At 38.5% G+C, this 25,790-nt stretch overlaps 1 pseudogene; it reads right to left on the reverse strand.

The window, feature by feature from the left end:
* Positions 1-13,508: 13,508 nt before the first annotated feature.
* Positions 13,509-14,727, reverse strand: LOC110126047 (E3 ubiquitin-protein ligase RNF138-like; annotated as a pseudogene).
* Positions 14,728-25,790: the final 11,063 nt, after the last annotated feature.

The following is a 25,790-nucleotide window of genomic DNA, read 5'->3' on the forward strand; positions in this document are numbered from 1 at the left end:
AGGGGGTGGGGGTCGTGAAGGAGGAGAAGTTTCCACACACCAGGAAACCCTCTTACTGGCGGGTCTGTGGGAAGTTTTGGAATTTCAGAGGGCAACATAATGGGAAGAAGAAAAAATAACAAACCCACAGATCACTCGCCTAACTGCAACTCCCAGCAGAGAAGTAGCTCAGACGCTCACATCCACCAGTAGGAAGCAGGGACTGTACAGAGAGGCACGGGCTGCATGCTTAGGGTAAGGACCGGGCCTGAATGCCCTGAGGACAATCTGAAGGAGCTAACAGGAGATAACAACCTAAACTGTGGGATAGCCAGAGAGAGAAGAAGAAAGAGAACTTTCCTGTGAAAAACTCTAAACTAAGGAACTGCTGGACCTGCTCAAAAAAACAAAGGACTGAGCAAATACAGAGGAGAGCTAGCCAGCTGCAGACAGGCCCATCCCCCTGCAGGAGGTAGAGAGGCAGGCGGGCGGCAGCCAGAGCTGGAAGGCGAGGGGAAATCTCAGCCCCAGAGATGCATTCTCCACCAAACCATGAGCAGGCTCCTGGTTGCTAACCAAGTCTTCCTGGAATCCTGGATGGTTGACATCCACCAGGAGGGTCACAGTCAGATATCAGGTCCCCAAAGGAGACACAGAGCACACCTGAGATGGGGCACTCACAGTGCACCCAGTAAACTGAGGGGCTGGAACTAGGAAGGTGATAAGATGCACTGCCCACCTGGGAGAGTGTACTCATCAAGCACCTGGTTGCCTGAGCTGCTTGGAACTGGGAAGGGCACATAATGCAAACCCAACCGAGTCTGTGCCTTTGTGGAGTACCTGAGAACTGGAACTTTAGCAGCTTAGACCTGAGAAGTGCATGCAACCCAGGCCCACTTTAGACAGTTGCCCTGCAGAGCAACCTGGAGCCTGAGCTGTGTAGACCAGAAAAGCACACACACCATGAGCTGGGGCAAACCCAGTGTGGCTCAGACACTGTGAGCACTCCACACACATGCCAGTGGTATTTGTTTGCAGTGTTCCTCCCTACCCACAACACAGCTGAACAAGGGAGCATAAATAAGTGACCACCTTCCATCCCTTGTGTCAGGGTGGAAATTAGACACTGTAGAGACTTGGAAACACAGGAAGCCAAAATAAACAAAGAAGAGGGAACTGCTCTGGAAGTGACAGGTGCAACAGGTTAAAACCTTGTAGTTAATATTGACTCAGCATTGGAAGGGGCCTATAAATCTTGAGAAGAAGTATAAGATGGAACAAGGAACAATCTGAAACTGAACTGACCCCAAACTGCCCTCAACAGCTCCAGAGAAATTCCTAGATATATTTTATTATTATCATTTTTTTAATTTGAAAAGTTTTTTTTTATTTTTAAGTTCTTTATTACTCTTTTAATTTTTATTTTTATAACCTATGATTACCTTGCCAAAACAAGACCCTATTTTTAAAGCAAATTTCATTATATATATTTATATTTATAATTTTTGTGATTTTGTTTTGCTTTTTAATATTGTATTTTTGAGAGTCTAACCTCTATATTTTTCATCTTTGCTTTTAGGTCTTTGTTATCAATTTTGTACCTTTAAGAATCCAATCTTCAGTACCCATTTTTACTTAGGAGTGTGATTACTGGCTTGATTGCTCTCTCCCCTTTTGACTCTCCTTTTTCTCCTCCAGGTCACCTCTATCTCCTCCCTCCCCCTGCTCTTCTCTACCTAACTCTGTGAATCTCTTTGGGTGTTCTGGGCTGTGGGGAATACTTAGGCAACTGATTATAGCTAGATCTGTCTCTCTCCTTTTGACTCTCCTCTTCTCCTCCTGGTCACCTCTATCTCCTTCCTTCCTCTTCTCTTCTCTATGTAAATCCGTGAACCTCTCTGAGTGTTTCAGTATGTGGACAGGATATAGGGAATTGATTACTCGCTAGATTGCTCTCTCCCCTTTTGACTCCCCCTCTTCTCCACCTAGTCGTCTCTATCTCCCTCATCCCTCTTCTCTTCTCCATGTAATTCTGTGAACCTCTGTGGGTGTCGCTCTCTGTGGAGAATCTTTTCACCATTAACCTAGATGTTTTATCATCAGTGCTGTATGGATGGAGAACTTTTGAGGCTGATGAAAGTAATCAAAGATGACACAAATAGATGGAGAAATATGCCATGTTCATGGATCAGAAGAATCAATATAGTGAAAATGAATATAGTAGGCAAAGCAACCTATAGATTCAATGCAAACCCTATCAAGCTACCAACGATATTTTTCAGAGAACTAGAATAAATAATTTCACAATTTGCATAGAAATACAAAAAACCTCAAATAGCCAAAGCAATCTTGAGATAGAAGAATGGAACTGGACGAATCAACCTGCCGGACTTCAGACTATACCACAAAGCTACAGTTATCAAGACAGTATGGTACTAGAACAAAGACAGAAATATAGATCAATGGAACAAAAGAGAAAACCCAGAGATAAATCCATGCACCTATGGACACCTTATCTTTGACACAGGAGGCAAGAATATGCAATGGAGAAAAAACAATCTCTTTAACAAGTGGTGCTGGGAAAACTGGTCAACCACTTGTAAAAGAATGAAACTAGAACACTTTCTAACACCATACACAAAAATAAACTCAAAATGGATTAAAGATCTAAATGTAAGACCAGAAACTATAGAACTCCTAGAGGAAAACATAGGCAAAACACTCTCTGACATAAATCACAGCAGGACTTTCTATGACCCACCTCCCAGAGTAATGGAAATAAATGACCCAATCAAAAAATGAGCCAAAACACTAAACAGACATTTCTCCAAAGAAGATATACAGATGGCTAACAAACACATGAAAAGATGCTCAACATCACTCATTACCAGAGAAATGCAAATCAAAGCCACAATGAGGTACCATCTCACACCAGTCAGAATGGCTGCTATCAAAAATTCTACAAATAATAAATGATGAAGAAGGTGTGGAGAAAAGGGAACCCTCTTACAGTGTTGGTGAAAATGCAAACTAGTACAGCCACTATGGAGAAACATGTGGAGATTCCTTAAAAAACTGGACATAGAACTGCCATATGACCCAGCAATCCCACTGCTGGGCATACACACCGAGGAAACCAGAATTGAAAGAGAAACATGTACCCCAGTGTTCATCACAGCACTGTTTACAATAGCCAGGACGTGGATATCCATCAGCAGATGAATGGATAAGAAAACTGTGGTACATATACACAATGGAATATTACTCAGCTATTAAAAAGAGTGCATTTGAATCAGTTCTAATGAGGTGGATGAAACTGGAGCCTATTATACAGAGTGAAGTATGTCAGAAAGAAAAGCACCAATACAGTATATTAACACATATATATGGAGTTTAGAAAGATGGGAATGATGATCCTATATGTGAGACAGCAAAAGAGACACAGATGTATAGAATAGACTTTTAGACTCTGTGGGAGAAGGCAAGGGTGGGATGATTTGAGAGAACAGAATTGAGACATGTATATTATCATATGTGAAACTGATCGCCAGTCCAGCTTTGGTGCAGGGTGTTCAGGGCTGGTGCACTGGAATGACCCTGAGGGATGGGATGGGGAGGGAGGTGGGAGGGGGTTCGGGATTGGGATTACATGTAGACCCATGGCTGATTCATGTCAATGAATGACAAAGACCACTACAGTGTTGTAATATAATTAGCCTCCAATTTATGTAAATTATTTAATTTAAAATTAAAAAAATAAAAACATTCAAACCTTAAAAAAATTCATCAAAGCAACCATAAGAGATATATACTCTTGTTCTTCATTTTATCAGTAAAGAAACTGAAACTTAGAAAGATTAATTTTCCCAAATCTAATACATGCCAAAATGGGAACAATGTTCAAGGTCCATTCTGCAGATACTAGGTTTGAATAGAACTAAAGAGTAAAATCAAAATTTGGCTCATACTAGCTATTAGTGGAACTTAGAGAGCCCACCTTCTTAGCATGACAGATAAATACAGTAATGTCACAGAACTATGTCAAACCTAATACAAATTAGATACAGATACATTCCTGATCTTGATCAACCTGTAATAATGAAAGCTAAAATTTTATGAATGATTCCTGTGGTGTTAGTCATGGTTCTAGGGGACAATTTACTCATTTAATCCCCACTTATTGTGAGGATTACCTTACCCAGTGAGGTAGATAATATTATTATATTCATTTTTCAGGTAAAGGAACTGAGATTCAGAGATGTTAAGTAAGTGCAGATAAAATAAAGAATACCCAGTTCTCATTATGACTTTTCTGAAATGACAGAATACCCAGCTGTGGATATGACTGGTGATGGAAGTAAAGTCCAATGCTGTAAGAGAAATATTGCATAATAACCTGGAACATTAGGTCCATGAATCAAGGACAAACAGGAGATAACAAGAGTGAACGTCCACATTCTAGGAATCAGCGAGCTAAAATGGACTGGAATGGGTGAATTTAACTTAGATGACCATTGTGTCTACTACTGTGGGCAAGAATCCCTTAGAAGAAATGGAAGAGCCATCATAGTCAACAAAATAGTGCAAAATGCACTACTTGGATGCAATCTCAAAATGACAGAATGATCTCTGTTCATTTCCAAGGCAAACCATTCAATATCATAGTAATCCAAGTCTATTCCCCTACCAGTAATGCTGCAGAAGCTGAAGTTGAATGTTTCTATGAAGACCTACAAGACCTTCTAGAACTAACACCCAAAAAAGATCTCCTTTTCATTGTAGGGGACTGGAATGCAAAAGTAGGAAGTCAAGAAACACCTGGAGTAACAGGCAAATTTGGCCTTGGAGTACAGAATGAAGCAGGGCAAAGGCTAATAGAGTTCTGCCAAGAGAACTCACTGGTCATAGCAAACACCCTTTTCCAACAACACAAGAGAAGTCTCTACACCTGGACATCACCAGGTGGTCAAAACTGAAATCAGATTGATTATATTCTTTGCAGCCAAAGATGAAGAAGCTCTATACAGTCAGCAAAAACAAGACCGGGAGCTGACTGTGGCTCAGATCACGAACTCCTTATTGCCAAATTCAGACTTAAATAGATGGAAGTAGGGAAAACCGCTAGACCATTCAAGTATGACCTAAATCAAATCCCTTACGACTCTACAGTGAAAGTGACAAATAGATTCAAGGGATTAAATCTGATCGACAGAGTGCCTGAAGAACTATGGATGGAGGTTCATGACATTGTGCAGGAGGCAGTAATCAAGACCATCTCCAAGAAAAAGAAATGAAAAAAAGACAAAATGGTTGTCTGAGCAGGCCTTACACATAGCTATGAAAAGAAGAGAAGCTAAAGGCAAAGGAGAAAAGGAGAGATATACCCATTTGTTGGCAGAGTTCCAAAGAATAGCAAGGAGAGATAAGAAAACTTTCCTCAATAATCAATACAAAGAAATAGAGGAAAACAATAGAATAGAAAGACTAGTGATCTCTTCAAGAAAATTAGAGATACAAAGGGAACAATAAACTTGGGCACAATAAATGACAGAAACTGTGTGGATCTAATAGAAGCAGAAGATATTAAGAAGAAGTGGCAAGAATACACAGAAGAAATATACAAAAAAGACCTTCATGACCCAGACAATCATGATGGTGTGATCAGTCACCTAGAGCCAGACATCCTGGAATGTGAAGTCAAGTGGGCCTTAGGAAGCATCACTGCAAGCAAAGCTAGTGGAGGTGATGGAATTCCAGTTGAGCTATTTCAGATTCTAAAAGATGATGCTTTGAAAGTGCTTCATTTAATATGCCAGCAAATTTGGAAAACTCAGCAGTGGTTATAGGGCAGGAAAACATCAGTTTTTATTCCAATCCCAAAGAAAGGCAACGCCAAATAATGCTTACCTACTGCATAATTGAACTCATCTCACACACTAGCAAAGTAATGCTCAAAATTCTCCAAGCTAAGCTTCAACATTACATGAACCATGAACTTCCAGATGTTCAAGCTGGATTTAGAAAAGGAAGAGGAACCAGAGATCAAGTTGCCAATCTGTTGCATCACAGAAAAAGCAAGAGAGTTCCAGAAAAACATCTACTTCTGCTTCATTGACTGTGCCAAAGCCTGTGACTGTGTGGATCACAACAAACTGTGGAAAATTCTTCAAGAATTTGGAATACTAGACCATGTGACCTGCTTCCTGAGAAATCTGCATGCAGGTAAAGAAGCAACAGATAGAACTGGACATGGAACAACAGACTGGTTCCAAATCGGGAAAGGAGTACGTCAAGGCTGAATATTGTCACCCTGCTTATTTAACTTATATGCAGAGTACATCATTTGAAATGCTGGGCTGGATGAAGCACAAGATGGAATAAAGATTGCCAGGAAAAATGTCAATAACCTCATATATGCAGATGACACCACCCTTATGGCAGAATGTCAAGAGAAAATGGGGAAACTGTGGAAACAGTGGCAGACTTTATTTTGGGGGGCTCCAAAATCACTGCAAATAGAGACTGCAGCCATAAAATTAAAAGACACTTGCTCCTTGGAATAAAATTTATGACTAACCTAGATAGATTATTAAAAAGCAGAGACATTACTTTGCCAACAAAGTTCCATCTTGTCAAGGCAATGGTTTTTCCAGTAGTCATGTATGGATGTGAGAGTTGGACTATAAAGAAAGCAGAAAGCTGAAAACTGATGCTTTTGAACTGTGGTGTTTGAGAAGACTCTTGAGAGTCGCTGGTACAGTAAGGAGATACAACCAGTCCGTCCTAAAGGAAATCATTCCTTAATATTCATTGGAAGTACTGATGTTGAAGCTGAAACTCCAATACTTTGGCCTCCTGATACGAAGAACTGACTCATTTGAAAAGGCCCTGATGCTGCAAATGATTGAAGGCAGGAGGAGAAGGGAATGGCAGAGGATGAGATGGTTGGATGGCAGCGCTGACTCAGTGGACATGAGTTTGAGTAAACTCCGGGAGTTGATGATGGACAGGGAGGCCTGGCATGATGCAGTCCATAGGGTCAGAAAGAGTCAGACATGACTAAGCAACTGTACTGAACTTAGCTGAACTGAAATGCCCGAAAAGAGGTGAAAGAATTTTGTTCTTTGCTTAAAAAAATCCAAGCACTTTCATAGTTTATGGTAGGGATGAATGACTTTTTTACAGGAGGAGACACGTGCTAGGTTTCTGGCTGATGCCTTAAAGGGGTACCATTAGAAATTACAGTGTATGATCTAGAACTGTTAACAAGTTTATTTTATATTTTGACTCATGAACCTTATCATAACTTGAAGGTGATTTAGGTGTTAGTTTTTAATTTTTTTTTAAGTTTATATAATGGTGATTTTAAGGGGTTGTATCAAAAATACATATTCTTGCTCGCAGTTACTTATTAACACAGCTTGTTCCATCTTAGAAACAAAATGAGACTGTCTTTATCAGTCATACAAATTATCACCACACTGTACCTGATATATTATCAGGGAAAAAATAGTTTTTTTATCTATTTAGACAGAAGTGTCAATAATCAGTCTTTGCCAAAAGGTGGAGCTGTCCAGTTTAGGGACAAAGTCTAAATGATAAACGTTGTAATCTTGTTTATATTTAATAAATATATACATATTATTTAAATTTCAGGGTTTTATCATTTCCAGATATTATCAGAAAATTTCTAAAATGTAACTTTATTCTTAACATACAGATCTTTTATTACAGATCTAGCCTAATTTGTTAATTTTGTAAGCCCAAACCTGCCAAATTCTAAGAATCAAAATGTACATTTATATTCTACTCTACCAAAATGTTTTTAATTTAATATAATATATAAGCCACTTCCTATAGGTCTAAAAAATGGATATATTTATGCACTTAAACTAATGACTACAATACATAAGATCCTCCTTACTGAAGATGCTAAGTAAAATCTGGTGTTCTGAATTCTGACCCCAACTTTGTTTCTTCTAAATGTCTATTAACAATTGAGAAAGTCATTTGTATAATTTTAATCTATAGCAAGCAGATAAATTTGTTGGAATCTCCCTATACTGTACAGCCAACCTTTTTCCTGTCCCTTTGAAGTTACAGGCTTTTTTATTTTTACTCCTGTAAAATGCAAACAAACAAAAAGAAAGAAAAGGAAAAGGCAGGAGTTGAGGGCACAGGATGAGGAAGGGTTTAAGGCAAGGAGAACAGAACTAACATATAGCAGTTATTTTCTGAAATAAAAATTTTAAATGCTTTGGAGACATTCATCAATGAACAGGATAATATTTTTATAATATTTTCAATATTTTATTTTATTAAAAAACACATGCTCATTGTAAAACATTTGGAAAATATCTGTAACAGACGAAAATTTTCCTCTAGATTTTGCTCTGATTAAAAATGAGCACATCCAAGAATTTTCATTTTATTCCTTTCCATATATTATCAGCAAATTTCCAATTAAAGGAAATCATGACTTTACTTATGCTGTCCGTTTGCTTAGCTGAGGGTGTAAATCAGGGATGCATGGATTTTGTTGTTGTTGTTTAGAAAAGTTCCCCAAAATTGAGTGAGTGAGTGAAGTTGCTCAGTCATGTCCAACTCTTTGCGACCCCATGGACTGTAACCTACCAGGGAAGTTTTGTAAAAGACAATATGGGTCCAAAGCCTAGTCTGGGAGGGAGGACTAAAAATTAGATTGTTCTGCATATAAAAACAATAAATTGGATTTTTTCCCCCAGGGAGAAATCTTGATAAAGAGGCTGGACATGTTAGAAACTAGGAAAATAGAGGTTAAATGAAAGGAAGACTTCTTGGCTTGAGGAGCAGTACCTGGCCCAACTGTGGTACACTACATTCTAGGGCACAAGACAACCAGTAAAGGTTCTCTTTAAGATATCTGTATTCAATTTTAAACTTCCCTGGTGGCTCAGATGGTAAAGCGTCTGCCTACAATGTGGGAGACCCAGGTTCAATCCCTGGGTTGGGAAGATCTCCTGGAGAAGGAAATGGCAACCCACTCCAGTATTCTTACTTGGAAAATCCCATGGATGGAGGAGCCTGGTAGGCTACAGTCTGTGGGGTCGCAAAGAGTCAGAACAACTGAGCAACTTCACTCACTCACTCATTCAGTTTTAAATTTTTTCCTATTGGATGTTGTGTGGAAATATGTCTACCAATAATTTAATGGAAGTTACTAGACTAGCCTCAGTGGTTCCGAGACATGTAAATGGAAGAATGAAGGCTACATGCATGACAGAGGTGCTGAAAGACAACAGCTGCAGGAGTTGAACACAGGAACTAGTAGAACTATAGCTTGGACTGATTGGTGAAAAGATATCTAAGAAGAAGTTCTCTATAGAGAGGAGGGATGGGTAAAGAGCATAGACCCTGCTGTTACCTGGGGTAGGAACTCAAGACATTTGCTTGTTAAAGGAATAAATGACTATAGAAGACTGGGAGACCTAAGAAACAAATAAAATAGAAATGAAAAATTTCTGAGTCCTATCTGTACATAACCATTATTTACATTTCAATGACTATCCTTTGCCTCTCTATATATATTTTCTCTCTACATAAAAATATATAAAATTTTAAATAAACTTGACATCATAGTAACTATCTTTACTTAACAACGTATTGTTAGTCTTCTCCAGTTGCTATAGCATTACATATAATGTTTTTAAAATTTGCTGACATTCAACAAATGCTTTTTTAATAGGAGGATAGTTGCCACAATGTTGTGTTGGTTTCTGCCATACAACATTGCAAATTAGCCATAGGTGTATGGCTCCCTCTTGAGCCTCCCTCCTACTCCACACCTCATTCCACCCTTCTAAGTTGTCACAGAGGGAAAAGCTGGGCTCCCTGGCCCTCTGGACTGCAAGAAGATCAAACCAGTCAATCCTAAAGGAAATCAACCCTGAATCTTCTTTGGAATGACTGATGCTGAGCTGAAGCTCTAATATTTTGGCCACCTGATGAGAAGAGCTGACTCATTAGAAAAGACCCTGATGCTAAGAAAGATTGAAGGCAGGAGGAGAAGGGGATGACAGAGGACAAGATCGTTGGATGGCGTCATTGGACATGAGTTTGAGCAAGCTTTGGAAGATGGTGAAGGACAGGGAAGCCTGGCATGTGGCAGTTCTTGAAGTTGCAAAGAGTCAGACACAACTGAGCAACTGAACTGAACTGAATGAGAATCATAAAATCACTTGCACTAGAAGGCCCATATCACAGAATAAAAGAAGAATTTATTAGCTGACATTCCATACTAATATAATTGTTTAAGTTTTCTTTAAAATAAATCAAACATGAAATCTCAGTAGTAGTTTGCTGATAATATATGTACATATATTTATAAAAAGGTATACTTTGGTTTTGTTAAAACTGTTGTTGAATTTCTACAGTGAAATTTCTTTTAGCCTTTTTTTTTTTTTTTAATGTTAGTTTTGGGGGGTGGGGGATGAAGCACCAAGATAAGAAAACAGAAAAACAGCCAAAAGAAAAAAAAAGAGTAAAAAATAAAATAAAATTTTTAAAAAATAGATTAAGAAAAAAAAAATCCCTGATGCCTCTTGTATTGTTGTCCTTGCCCCATGGTGAACTGCAGCATACCTCTACCTCCTCAGCAGGCCTCCAAGATTTCTAGGTATGTCTCTGGACCCACTGTGTCAGCCTAAAGTCTGTGTGTTCCTCTCACCAGCATCTGTTTCTGGAGCTGGTCCGAGGCATGTGTGCCCATGCAAGCTTCCACAGGCAGGCTCACAGGGGCCTGCACAGCTGGAGGAGACCTTAGAGGGTGTATAGCACTCAGCCTGCCTGAATTTTACAGCCAGAGCAGGTCTTTTCAGGGCTGCCACTTGATCTGCCAGGACCCACACAGCCAGAGAGGACTTTGCGAAGGTTGGGGGGAGCTCAGACATGGGGGTTCACATGGCCAGAAGAGGCCTTGGTAGGGGGAGCTCAGGTTTAGGATCCCAACAGTCATGCTGGAGCCCATTGGGAAGGGGAGACACTGGATGCATTCCCCTCCAATCTCCCAGTTCTCTTAAGGTTTCTCTCCATCCCTGCTGATCCCCCCACATGGAGTGGACCCCTCCAAGCACAGGAACCTCTCCCTTCCCCTAGGAACCCTTCTGGGGCATAGTCTTGTCCTGCCTCCATGTTTTCTCTCTCCCTGCTCCCCTCCCATGACCTACCCAGTTGCACTGAGGTTCTTTCTGTCCCTTCTGGTGTCTGAGGGCTCCCACTAGCCCCCAAGGTACTAGTTGTGCCCTAGTTGTGAGATATGAACTCCATGTCCTCCTACTCTGCCATTTTGACTCCACCCCGCTAAGCATCTTAAATAGAGCTTTTGTCTGGGTTTCATCTAAGGCTATTTTTCCAAAAAGTTTCCAGGTTCTTTGGGAATATTTAAAGTGATATTTATTTAAAATTTTATTGCACAAATATGTTCACTGGAGCACTAATACCACAAAATTGGAAATAATTAAAATGCACATCAAATATGGGGTTCATTAAATAAAAGAAAACATGTACATAGACAGTGAAGTGTCTCCAAATCTGGTTCAGAACAGTGGATTCAGGAGGTCACACTAGTCATGAGTTTGAATCTTAACTCAACCATTTCCAAATTGTGTGATCTTAGGCAGGTTAATATCTCTAAGCCTCAATTTCCTTCTCTATGAAACTGGGATCATTATGCCAAATTCGTTGTTAGGATTAAATGGGATTATGTATATAAAGCATGCACCATAGTACTTGACCCTTGATAAATGTGGGGCTCAAACAATTTTGGCACATGGTTGGTGTTTAAGAAGGTGTGGTACATATATACAGTGGGATATGACTCAGCCATAAAAAGAACAAATGTCAGTTGAACTGAGGTAGATGAACCTAGTGCCTGTTATACAGAATGAAGTGAGTCAGAAAGGGAAAAACAAATATATGAACACATACATATTGAATCTAGAAATATGGTACTAATAAACCTATCTTCAGGACAGTAATAGAGACGCAGATATAGACAACAGGTTTATGGACACAGCAGGGGAAGGAGAGGGTGGGATGAATTTAGACAGTAATATTGGCATATTTAAACTACAAGTATATAATGTATATAATATTTTCTATGTCTGTGATTCTCATTAATGACTAAAATACAGTGAAACAAAGTGGCTGGTAGAATCCATTTCACTACTATAGTCTCGCATTATCTTTAAGATAAAAAATGAACACCATATGCACAGGTAATTTGTAGGTGTGTAAACTCAATTTTTAAGGTGTCATAGTAGCCAAGTAGACGACTTAGCATTTGACTATTGCTTTTAAAAATTTGGTGACATACAAAATTTTAATCAAATCAAATAAATATTTCAATCCCATATTGCTTGTTCATTTAAAAATCTTAATATAAAGTATGTATATAACCTGACGAACTACATGCTTATGCATGTATATACATACAAAAGTGAATGTATATACACATATGCATCTTTGGCTTTGGATGAATTTCTAGTGAGATAAATCAAGCCTCTCATTTAAATACATATATATGTACACACACACACACACACACACACACACACACAGACACACAAAATGTAATCCATGCTTCCCTCGTAGCTCAGTTGGTAAAGTATCTGCCTGCAATGCAAGAGACCAGGGTTTGATTCCTTGGTTGGGAAGATCCCCTGGAGAAAGAAATGGCAACCCACTCCAGTATTCTTGCTTTGAGAATCCCATGGACAGAGGAACCTGGCAGGCTATAGTCCATAGAGTTGCAAGAGTCGGACATGACTTAGTTACTAAACCGCCACCATATACTGTAATATCACCAATTCAAAGTTTCTAATAAAAGTTTCATTTAGCTAGACAATAGCAATTCTGCTATTGAAAATTCTGAGGCCAAAGAGCTGTAATTTAGCTTACTGTACTTTAAGCTTACAAATTAGTCAAACAAGATTTGAAACTACCAACTGCCCACAGAAGAAATAGATTTTTCTCTTGATATTTCCTCTAACAGCAAAAAGAAAATATCCATACAATGACCTTTCACTTTATAAAAAGTTAAAAATTATTAAAGAAATCTCACTAGTCTTCAAAAACAGTAAACTGTATATAAATACAATTTTCTTATATCTGAATTCTTTGGCTAGAATCTGTATTTTTAAATGCTTACTTTGAACAGTATCATTAGTGCTTCAAGTCTCCATTCTGCAACTCAAATAACTAGCTCAGATTTGTTAAGTTTATATCAATCACATCTTTCAGAATTTGGTACTGTGTTACCTGTATACAATAGCATCAATTGGAGGAACTGCAGCAAACAAATTTCAAAAGCAAGGGAAAATTCAAGAATATGTACTATAAGTACAACAGGCATTCCCTTTTCAACATTATGTTAATGAAATGTAATCCTTTTAATGTTTTTAAAGATAATGTCCCAAGTTTTATCTTTTAACTTAAGAGAATGAAGTTCTTAGATGGCCCACCTTTATTTTTCAAATAAAAATCTAAAACAATAGACTGAATTACTTTTACTAATATACACATCAAGTTATTGAAATGGTGACTTCATGTAGTTTTCTCCTTAAAGATGGCACTTGCAGGTTCAAAGATGGAATGATGTCTACAGCCTTCAGATGTTTACTTGAAAAGATTCTTCAACAGCATTTTGATACGGGGTTTCCTCATCTAGCTGAAGATTCACAAATTCTCCATAATCAAACTGATGCCTTTGATTTAGATGACTAATGAAATTTCTAGTAATCTGGCTAAGGATTTCAGTTCAGTTCAGTCACTCAGTCGTGTCCAACTCTTTGTGACCCCATGAATCACAGCACGCCAGGCCTCCCTGTCCATCACCAGCTCCCGGAGTTTACTCAAACTCATGCCCATTGAGTCGGTGATGCCATCCAGCCATCTCATTCTCTGTCGTCCCCTTCTCCTTCTGCCCCCAATCCCTCCCAGCATCAGGGTCTTTTCCAATGAGTCAACTCTTTGCATGAGGTGGCCAAAGTACTGGAGTTTCAGCTTCAGTATCAGTCCTTCCAATGAACACCCAGGACTGATCTCCTTTAGGATGGACTGGTTGGATCTCCTTGCAGTCTAAGGGATTCTCAAGGAAGAGATGCACAAACTGGACATATCACAGGAACTATTAGAAATAGGCGATTACTCTTAAAATGAATGAAATATGTGATATACGAGACAGGTGATTACTGTTTACCAAACACTGTCCGGTAAAATTTGATTCTTGACACAAGGGACACTTAAAGGTGGGCTGCCCAGAAGAACTTGTATTCTCCTGGTAAGTTTCTGTGTTATCAGAGGCAGATGTTTCACTCCTGTTACTGTTCCCTACTGAATCTTGAGAGATCTGAAAGTTTGGAATGATAGAAGAAGCACCATATTCATCTTGATACTTCTTATAATATTTGAAATGATGTCTCATGAAATAAAATTTAATCTGTTTTGTGCTGCTACAAAAAAATTTTCTCATGTTTTCAAGGTTTAAGTCTAGTTCATGATATGCCCTCCCATTTCTAAGTCACATTTCCACGAGAGAGGGTACAATGTATTCCACTTTTTCTCATTGTGGTCAGGGAATATTTTCTACAAAAAAAAAAAAAAAATGTTCCGACTGGCTGTGGTCTGCACAGGCATTTTGAACACCTCCTGACAGACAGGACAGTAGAAGTCATCTTTGGTGTAGGATGTGACCTCAGAGAACTCAACCATGGCGGGGGTAGAGGGGGTGGGGATTGGTGTTTAATTTTTGTTGTTATTCCTTCTAATATATTTCTTATTACTTTTTATTCTGTGTTATTGCTCTTCTCTTTTCTGTTTGTTGCTCTTTTGATTTTTTTTTCCATGTGGTGAAACTTTCAGGGCCTTGGTTCCCAGGCCAGGCCTGAGCTTCTGTGGTGGGAGCACTGAGTCCAAGTCTTTTGGCTAACAGAGAACGTCTGGCTCCAGGGAATATTAATTGGAGCAAGTCTTCCAGAGGTCCTCATCTTAGCATTAAGACCTGGCTCCACCAAACTGCCTGGAAACTCCAGTGGCAGATGCCTCAGGTCAAACAACCACCAAGACAAGTACAGCACAACCCATTTAAAAAAAATGAAGTGATAAAAACTATGTTACAGATGAAGGAGCAAGGTAAAAACCTAAAAGACCAGATAAATAAAGAGGAAATAGACAAATACATGGAAAACAATTCAGAGTAATGATAGTAAAGATGATCCAAAATATTGGAAATAGAATGGAAGCACGGATATGGAAAATGCAAGAAATGTTTAGCAAGGACCTGGAAGAACTAAAGAATAAACAGTGAACAATACAATAACTGAAATGAAAAATACACTAGAAGGAATCAATAACAGAACAATTGAGACAGAAGAATGAATAAGAGAACTGGAAGATAGAATGATGGAAACTGCCAAGGAACAGAATAAAGAAAAAAGATAGAAAAGAAATGAGGACAGTCTCAGAGACCTCTGGGAAAACATTAAGCACACCATTATTTGTTTTGTTTTTCTTAATTTTTTCATTTATTTTTCTTAGTTGGAGGCTAATTACTTTACAATATTGTAGTGATTTTTGCCATACATTGACATGAATCAGCCATGAATTTACATGTGTTCTCCATCCTGATCCCCCCTCCCACCTCCCTCCCCATCCCATCCCTCTGGGTCATCCCAGTGCACCAGCCCTGAACACTTGTCTCATGCATCCAACCTGGGCTGGTGATCTGTTTCACCATTGATAGTATACTTGTTTCAATGTTATTCTCTCAGAACATCCCACCCTCGCCTTCTCCCATAGAGTCCCAAAGTCTGTTCTGTACATCTGTGTCTCTTTTTCTGTTTTGCATATAGGGTTATCGTTACCATCTTTTTAAATTCCACATATATGCGTTAGTATACTGTATTGGTCTTTATCTTTCTGGCTTACTTCGTTCTGTATAATGGGCTCCAGTTTCATACATCTCATTAGAACTGATTCAAATGAATTATTTTTAATGGCTGAGTAATATTCCATGGTGTATATGTACCATAGTTTCCTTATCCATTCGTCTGCTGATGGGCATCTAGGTTGCTTCTATGTCCTGGCTATTATAAACAGTGCTGCGATGAACATTGGGGTGCACGTGTCTCTTTCAGATCTGGTTTCCTTGGTGTGTATGCTCAGGAGTGGTATTGCTGGGTCATATGGCAGTTCTATTTCCAGTTTTTTAAGGAATCTCCACACTGTTCTCCATAGCGGCTGTACTAGTTTGCATTCCCACCAACAGTGTAAGCGGGTTCCCTTTTCTCCACACCCTCTCCAGCATTTATTGCTTTTCTCCACACCCTCTCCAGCATTTATTGCTTGTAGACTTTTGGATAGCAGCCATCCTCACTGGCGTGTAATGGCACCTCATTGTGGTTTTGATTTGCATTTCTCTGATTATGAGTGATGTTGAGCTTATTTTCATGTGTTTGTTAGCCATCTGTAAGTCTTCTTTGGAGAAATGTCTGTTTAGTTCTTTGGCCCATCTTTTGATTGGGTCACTTATTTTTCTGGAATTGAGCTGCAGGTGCTGCTTGTATATTTTTGAGATTAATCCTTTGTTGCTTCGTTTGCTATTATTTTCTCCCATTCTGAAGTCTGTCTTTTCACCTTGCTTATAGTTTCCTTTGTTGTGAAAAAGCTTTTAAGTTTCATTAGGTCCCATTTGTTTATTTTTGCTTTTATTTCCAATATTCTGGGAGGTGAGTCATAGAGGATCCTGCTGTGATTTATGTCGGAGAGTAAACACACCATTATTTGAATTACAGAGGTCCCAGAAGAAGAAAAGAGAAATGGTCTGATAAAATATTTTAAGAGATAATAGATGAAAACTTCCCTAACATGGAAAGGAAATATCCAGGCAGATCCAGGAATCACAGAGAGTTTCATACAGGATAAACCTAGGGAGAAACAGACCAATACATATATTAATCAAATAAACAAAAATTAAATACAAAGAAAAAATATTAAAAACAGCAAGGGAAATGCAAAAAAATAATATATAAGGAAATCTCAATAAAATTATCAGCTGGGTTTTCAGCAGAAACTCTGCAGGCCAGAAGAAAGTGGCAGGATGTATTTATAGTAATGAAAGGGAAAAATTACAACCAAGATTACTCAAACTAGCAAAAATCTCATTCAGATTCTACAGAAAAATCGAAAGATTTCAGACAAGCAAAAGCTATTGAGAGAGTTAACTCTTAGGAAGGTTGATAAGGAGTCTGGGGCCCTCAAGGAGGAGAAAAGGACAAATGGATTATATAGCAACAATGTATCTTGCTCAAGGACTTGTTTTTCCTTTGTAACAGGAACTTTCTGACTAATCTTGTTATTTTAGGAGGGAGTGGTCTGGTAAGACCTTTCTATTGTTAGTTCTAATCTTGTTAATTTAAGATGTATGTTGTGGGAGTGGGTCTGGTAAAAGTATATAAGAACTTGATAAGACTAGCTGGGGGGGGGCACTCTCTGTCCCCTTTCTGGTATCTATGTCAGAAGCTTTCTCTGTTCCTTTTTATATTTTAATAAAACTCTTATACAAAAGCTCTTGAGTGATCAAGCCTGGTCCCTGGTCCCAAAGCTAAATCATCTTCAGAGATCACAAATCTGACATCATTCACCATAAGCTATCACTATGAGAATTCAGCACAACCTAACCAACTTTGCAACAAATGCTACAAGGCCTTCTGTAGGTGGGAAACAGAAAAGAAGAAGAAAACATCTACAAAAACAAATCCAAAACCATAAACAAAATGGTAACAGGAATATACACATTGATAAATACCATAAATGTAAATGAATTAATTACTTCTACCAAAAGACATAGATTGAATGAATATAAAAAAATAAAAATGAAATACCTATATATATATATGCTGTCTACATAAGACCCGCTTCAGACCCGGAGACACACATACACTGAAAGTGAGGGGATGAACAAAAGATATCCCATGTTCATATCATAAAAAATGGAGTTTAAAAAAGATTATTACAAGAGACAAATAAGAACACTATATAATGATCAAGGGATCAATCCAAGAAGATATAAGAATTGTGAATATATATGCACCTAACATATGAGCACCTCAATATATAAAGCAAATGCTAACTACCATAAAAGGGAAAGCAACAGTAACAAAATAATAGTGGGGGACTTTGACACCCCATATACACCAATGAACAGATCATCAAGACAGAAAATTAGTAAGGAAACACAAGCCTTAAATGACATGTTAGACTTGATAGACTTGACATTTATAAAACATGCCATCTAAAAGCAGCAGAATACAATTTTTTCTCAAGTGCATACAGAACATTCTCCAGGATAATTTATTCTTTGCTGCTCATTTTATATTTATTGTATTTTATGGAAATGATGTTAGACAAAAAGCAAATTTGAGCAATTTTCTTATTCACCAGGGCTTCCCTGGTGGCTCAGAGTGTAAAGCGTCCGCCTGCAATGTGGGAGACCAAGGTTTTATCCCTGGGTCGGAAAGATCCCCTGGAGAAGGAAATGGCAACCCACTCCAGTATTCTTGCCTGGAGAATCCCATGGATGGAGGAGCCTGGTAGGCTACAGTCCACGGGGCTGCAAAGAGTCGGACACGACTGAGTGACTTGACTTGACTTCTTCTTATTCAAGTTCAAAATGGGTTATAAACAGCAGAGACAACTTGTAGCATCAACAATGCATTTGGCCAGGAACTGCCAATGAATGTACAGTGCAGTGGTGGTTCAAGAAGTTTTTCAAAGAAGAGAGCCTTGAAGATGAGGAGTGTAGTGGCCAGCCATTGGAAGTTGACATCAAAGCTGATTTTCTTGCAGCTACAGGAGAAGTTGCCAAAGAACTCAACATCGACCATTCTGTGATTGCTTGGGATTTGAAGCAAATTGGAAAGGTAAAAAAGCTTGATAAGTGGGTGCCTCGCGAGCTGACTGAAAATTTTTAAAAAATCATTGTTTTGAAGTGTCATCTTCTTTTATTCTACGCAACAACAATGAAACATTTCTCGATTGGATTGTGATGTGTGACGAAAAGTGGATTTTATATGACAACTGCCGATGATCAACTCAGTGGTTGGACCGAGAAGCTCCAAAGCCAAACTTGTACCAAAAAAGGGTCATGGTTACTGTTTGGTGGTCTGCTGCCCATCTGATCTACTACAACTTTCTGAACTCAAACGAAGCCATTACATAACTGATAAAATACACCAAAAACTACAATGCCTACAGCAGGCATTGGTCAACAGAAAGGGCCCAACTCTTCATGACAACACCCTACTGCATGTCACAAAACCAATGCTTCAAAAGTTAAATGAATTGGGCTACGAAGTTTTGCCTTATCAGCCATATTCACTTGACCTCTCACGAACTCACCACCACTTTTTGTAGCATCTCAACAACTTTTTGAAGATAAAATGCTTCCACAATCCATAAGAAGCAGAAAATGCTTTCCAAGAATTCATCAAGTCCTGAAGCATGGGTTTTTGTGCTATAGGAATAAACGTATTTCTCATTGGCAAAAAGGTATTGATTGTAATGGTTCCTATTTTGATTAATAAAGATGTGTTTGAGCCTAATTATAATGATTCAAAATTCACAGTCTGAAACCACAATTACCTTTGCACCAACCTAATATCAAGGATCATAAAAGACTACTACAAACAACTACACACCAATGAAAAGTACAACCTGGAAGAAATGGACAAATTCTTAGAAACTATAACCTCCCAATCACAAGTAATGAAATTGAAACTGCAATTAAAAATCTTCCAGCAAACAGAAGTCCAAGACCAGATGGCTTCACAGATGAATTCTATCAAATATTTAGGGAAGAGCTAACACCCATCCCTCTCAAATTCTAGCAAAAAAATGCAGAAGGAAAATCATTCCCAATTCATTCTATGAGGCCAGCATTATCCTGATACCAAAAGCAGACAAAGATGTCACCAAAAAGAAAATTACAGACCAACATCACTGATAAACATAGACACAAAAATCCTCGACAAAATACTAGCAAACAGAATCCAACAATACATTAAAAGGATCATACACTGTGATGAAGTAGGATTTATACCAGGGATGCAAGGTTTCTTCAATACATGCAAATCAATCAACCTGATAAACCATATCAACAAATTAATGAATACAAAACCATATGATCATCTCAATAGATGCAGAAAAAGCTTGTGACAAATTTCAACACCCATTTATGATAAAATTTCTCCAGAAAGTGGGCACAGAGGGAACCTACCTCAACATAATAAAAGCTATATATGACCAACCCACAGCAAATGTCATTCTCTGTGGTGAAAAACTGAAAGCATTTCGTCTAAGATCAGGAGTAATAAAAGGATGTCCACTCTAAGCCACTATTACTCAACATAGTTTTGAAAGTCCTAGCCATGGCAATAAAAGAAGAAAAAGAAATAATAAGAATCCAAGTTCTAAAACAAGAAGTAAAACTATTGATATTTGCAGATGACATGGTATTATCCATAGAAAATCCTAAAAACACTATCAGAAAACTACTAGAACGCATCAATGAAGTCAGTAAAGTTGCACAATACAAAATTAATATACAGAAATCTTTTGTATTTTTATACAATAAAATGAAATATCAGAATGGGAATTCTAAACAATCCCATTTCCCATAGCAATATAAAGAATAAAATACTGAGGAATAAACTTGCCTAAGGATGTAAATAAAGTCCTGTACTCAGAAAACTGAGTTAACTTAGGCAGGTTGATAAGGAGTCCAAGCCTAAGGCCCCTTTAAGGAAGAGGTGAACATTCTTTCTTTTTCACATTCTTTTGCCTTAGACAAGTAGGCCTCATAGGCAGCAGTATCTCTTGTTCAATGACATGCCCCCCCCCTTTTTTTTAAGCTTTGGATGTACGTTATGGGAGGTCTGGGTAAAAATTTCCACAGCCTTGAGCTCTGGGTAAACCTGTTCCCAGATAATCTCATGCTAATGTCATCCCAGGATGTATATTACAGGAAATGATCTGGGCAAAATTCTCACAGCCTTGAGGTATTTTTTACCTATTCTCAGCAGCTAGTTGAGATGTATATAAGGTCCCAATTAAACTTGTGAGGCGGGTATTCTCCTGCCCCCTTCTGATGTCTATGTCAGAAGCTTTTTCTGTCACTTTCGCTTTAAATAAAATCTACACAAAGCTCCAAGTGACTGAGACTATCTTGTTCCAGAGTTAAATCTCCTCCAGAGATCATGAATACGGCAGCACTGTTCACCGTAAGCTATCAAAATTAAACAACACTGATGAAAGAAAACAAGGATGGCACAAACAAATGGAGAGATACATCATGTTCTTGGATTGGAAGAATCAATATTGTGAAAATGACTATACTACCCAAAGAAATACACAGATTTAATGCAATCTTTATCAAATTACCAAGGGCATTTTTCACAGAATTAGAACTAAACATTTTACAATTTGTATGGAAACACAAAAGACCCCGAATAGACAAAGCAATCTTGAGAAAGAAAAATGGAGCAGGAGGAATCAGGCTCCTCAACTTCAGACAATACTACAAAACTACAGTAATGAAGATAATATAGTACTGGCACAAAAAACAGAAATATAGATCAATGGAACAGGATAGAAAGCCCAGAGATAAACCCACACACTTTTGGTCACCTAATCTATGACAAACGAGGAAAGAATATACAATGAGAATAAGACAGTTTCTTCAATAAATGGTGTTAGGAAAACAGTGTAGCTAGGTATAAAAGAATGAAATTAGAACATTCCCTAACACCATACACAAAAGTAAACTCAAAATGGATTAAAGACATAAATGTAAGACCAGAAAATATAAAACTCTTACAGGAAAACATAGGCAGAACGCTCTTTGACATAAATCACAGCAAGCTCTTTTCTGACCCATCTCCTAGAGTACTGAAAATAGAAACAAAAATAAGCACATGGGACCTAATTAAACTTAAAAGCTTTTGACAGCAAAGGAAGCCATAAATAAAACAAAAAGATAGCCCTCAGAATGGCAGAAAGCATTTTCAACTGAAGCATCTTACAAGGTATTAATCTCCAAAATTTGCAAATAACTCACAAATCTCAACATCAAAAAAATAAAAAAAAGAAAGAAAAAGAAACCTAATCATAAAATGGGCAGAAGATCTAATAGATATTTCTCCAACGAAGACATTCCAATGGCCAAGAGGCACATGAAAATATGCTCAACATCGCTAATTATTAGATTATTATTATTATCAAAACTATAATGAGGTATCATCTTATACTGGTCAGAATGGCCATCATCAAAAAATTTACAAAGAATAAATGCTGGAGAGAGTGTGGAGAAAAGGGACCCCTCTTGCACTGTTGGTGGGAATGTAAATTGATCCAGCCACTATGGAGAACGCTATGGAGATTCCTTATTAAACTAAAAATAATGACCCAGCAATCCCACTACTGGGAATATATCCTGAGAGAACCATAATTCAAGACACATGCACCTTAATGTTCATTGTAGCACAATTTACAGTAGCCAGGACATGGGAGCAACCTAAATGTCCATCAACAGATGAATGGATAAGGAAGATGTGTTTCATATATACAATGGCATATTACCCGGCCATAGAAAGGAATGCTATTGTGTCATTTGTAGAGACAGGGATTGACCTATAGTCTGTCATACAGAATGAAGTAAGTCAGAAAAAGAAAAATAAATATCATATGTCAACACATATATGTGGAATCAAAATTATGGTACAGATGAATCTATTTGCAGGGCAAGAGTAGAGACACAAGCATATAGAATGGATAAGTGAACATGGAATGGGGGAATGAGAATGAACGTGGAGATTGGGATTGACATATGTGCACTGCTATTTGTAAAACAGATAGCAAGAGGGAACCTGCTGTATAGCCCAGGGAGCTCAACTCGGGGCTCTGTGGTGACCTAGATGGATGGGAGAGGGGGAGTGAAGTCCAAAAGTGAGGTTATATATGTATACATATAGCTGATTCACTTTGTTGTTTAGCAGAAGCTAATACAACATTGTTCATTACAGCATCTGAATTTACTTTCACCGCTAGACACATCCACAACTTGGTGTCATTTCCGTTTTGGCTCAGCCTCTTCATTTCTTCTGGAGCTATTTCTCCACTCTTCCCTAGTAACACATTGGACACCTACCAACCTGGGGGGGGGGGGTGGTTACCGTTCAGTGTCACATCTTTTTACCTTTTTATACTCTTCATGGGATTCTCAAGGCAAGAATGCTGAAGTGGTTTGCCATTCCCTTCTCTAATGGACCATGTTTTGTCAGAACTCTCCACTATGACCAATCTGTTTTGGGTGGCCCTATAAGGCATTGCTCATAGTTGCACTGAGCTCCCAAATCAGTGCTGACAGTAACTGCATCCATGAAATTAAAAGACACTTGCTCCTTGGAAGGAAAGCTATGACCAACCTAGACAGCATATTAAAAACCACAGACATCACTTTGCTGACAAAGGTCCATAGAGTCAAAGCTATGGCTTTTCCAGCAGTCATGTCAGATGTGAGAGTTGGACCATAAAGAAGGCTGAGTGCCAAAAACCTGATGTTTTGGAACTGTGGTGTTAGAGAAGACTCTTGAGAGTCCCTTGGATAGCAAAGAGATGAAAACAGTTAATCCTAAAGGAATTAATCCCTGAATATTCATTGCAAGGACTAATGCTGAAGTTGAAGCTCCCATAATTTGGCCACTTGATGTGAAGAATCAACTCATTGGGAAAGACCCTAATGCTGGGAAAGATTGACAGCAGGAGGAGAAGAGGGTGACAGAGGGTGAGATGTTTGGAGGCAATCATCGACTCAAAGAACATGAGTTTGAACAAACTCCAGGACATAGTGAAGGACAGGGAAGACTGCCGTGCTGCAGTCCATAGGGTCACAAAGAGTCACACTACTGAGTGACTAAACAACATCAGCACAACACTGTAAAGCAATCATACTCCAGTTTAAATATATGTGTATTTTTATATATATATATATATATATATATATATATATATATATATATATTATAAAATTACAAAAGTACCACTGGGATATTGGGAATCTCTTAAAAATTTAGCAGTATATAAATAAAAGATTAATTTCTATACTCCTCCTTATAGGAGGAACCACTAAAAAGACATGCTTAACTACTTGGCATTTTATACATAGGACTCTTAGGCAAATGATCTTCCTTAGTATACAAGTTTCAGCAAATACCCAGGGAGTGTCAAGTTAGAACTTTCTTGTCATGTTAAAAAAAAATGTATCCTTATTCTAACTCTTCAAACATCTTACAGAGAACCAGAGGAAATTGATGGAGAAAAGCTTTCCTTAAAAGGGATTTTTGATACCATTAATAGCAATTCAGTTAAGTTCAGTCCAGTTCAGGTACTCAGTCGTGTCCCACTCTTTGCAACCCCATGAACCGCAGCACGCCAAATCTCCGTGTGCATCACCAACTCCCTGAGTCCACCCAAACCCATGTCCATTAAGTTGGTGATGCCATCCAACCATCTCATCCTCTGTTGCCCCCTTATCCTCCTGCCCTCAATCTTTCCCAACATCAGGGTCTTTTCAAATGAGTCAGTTCTTGCATCAGGTGGACAAAGTATTGGAATTTCAGCTTCAACATCAGTCCTACCAATGAACACCCAGGACTGATCTCCTTTAGGATGGACTGCTTGGATCTCTTTGCAGTCCAAGGGACTCGCAAGAGTCTTCTCCAACACCACAGTTCAAAAGCATCAATTCTTCAGTGCTCACCTTTCTTTATAATCCAACTCTAACATCCATACATGACAACTGGAAAAACCATAGCCTTGATTACACGGACATTTGTTGGCAAAGTAATGTCTCTGCTTTTTAATATGCTGTCTAGGTTGGTCATAACTTTCCTTCAAAGGAGTAAGTGTCTTTTAATTTCATGGCTGCAACCACCATCTGCAGTGATTTTGGAGCCCTGAAATATGAAGTCAGCCACTGTTTCCATTGTTTCCCCATCTATTTGCCATGAAGTGATGGGACCAGATGCCATGATCTTAGTTTTCTGAATGTTGAGCTTTAAGCCAACTTTTCCACTCTCCTCTTTCATTTTCATCAAGAGGCTCTTTAGTTCTTCTTCACTTTCTGCCATAAGGATGGTGTCATCTGCATATCTGAGGTTATTGATATTTCTCCCGGCAATCTTGATTCCAGCTTATGCTTCCTTCAGCCCAGCATTTCTCATGATGTACTCTGCATATAAGTTAAAAAAGCAGGGTGACAATATACAGCCTTGACGTACCCCTTTCTATTTGGAACCAGTCTGTTGTTCCATGTCCAGTTCTAACTGTTGCTTCCTGACCTGCATACAGATTTCTCAAGAGGCAGGTCAGGTGGTCTGGCATTCCTATCTCTTTCAGAACTTTCCAAAGTTTATTGTAATCCACACAGTCAAAGGCTTTGGCACAGTCAATAAAGTAGAAATAGATGTTTTTCTGGAATTCTCTTGCTTTTTCGATGATCCGGCGGATGTTGGAAATTTGATCTCTGGTTCTTCTGCCTTTTCTAAAACCAGCTTAAACATTGGGAAGTTCGTGGTTCACGTACTGCTGAAGCCTGGCTTGGAGAATTTTGAGCATTACTTTACTAGCGTGTGAGATGAGTGCAATTGTGCGGTAGTCTGAGCATTCTTTGGCATTCCCTTTCTTTGGGATTGGAATGAAAACTGACCTTTTCCAGTTCT

Source organism: Odocoileus virginianus, chromosome X (genome assembly GCF_023699985.2).
Source record: "Odocoileus virginianus isolate 20LAN1187 ecotype Illinois chromosome X, Ovbor_1.2, whole genome shotgun sequence".
Lineage (NCBI taxonomy): Eukaryota > Metazoa > Chordata > Mammalia > Artiodactyla > Cervidae > Odocoileus > Odocoileus virginianus.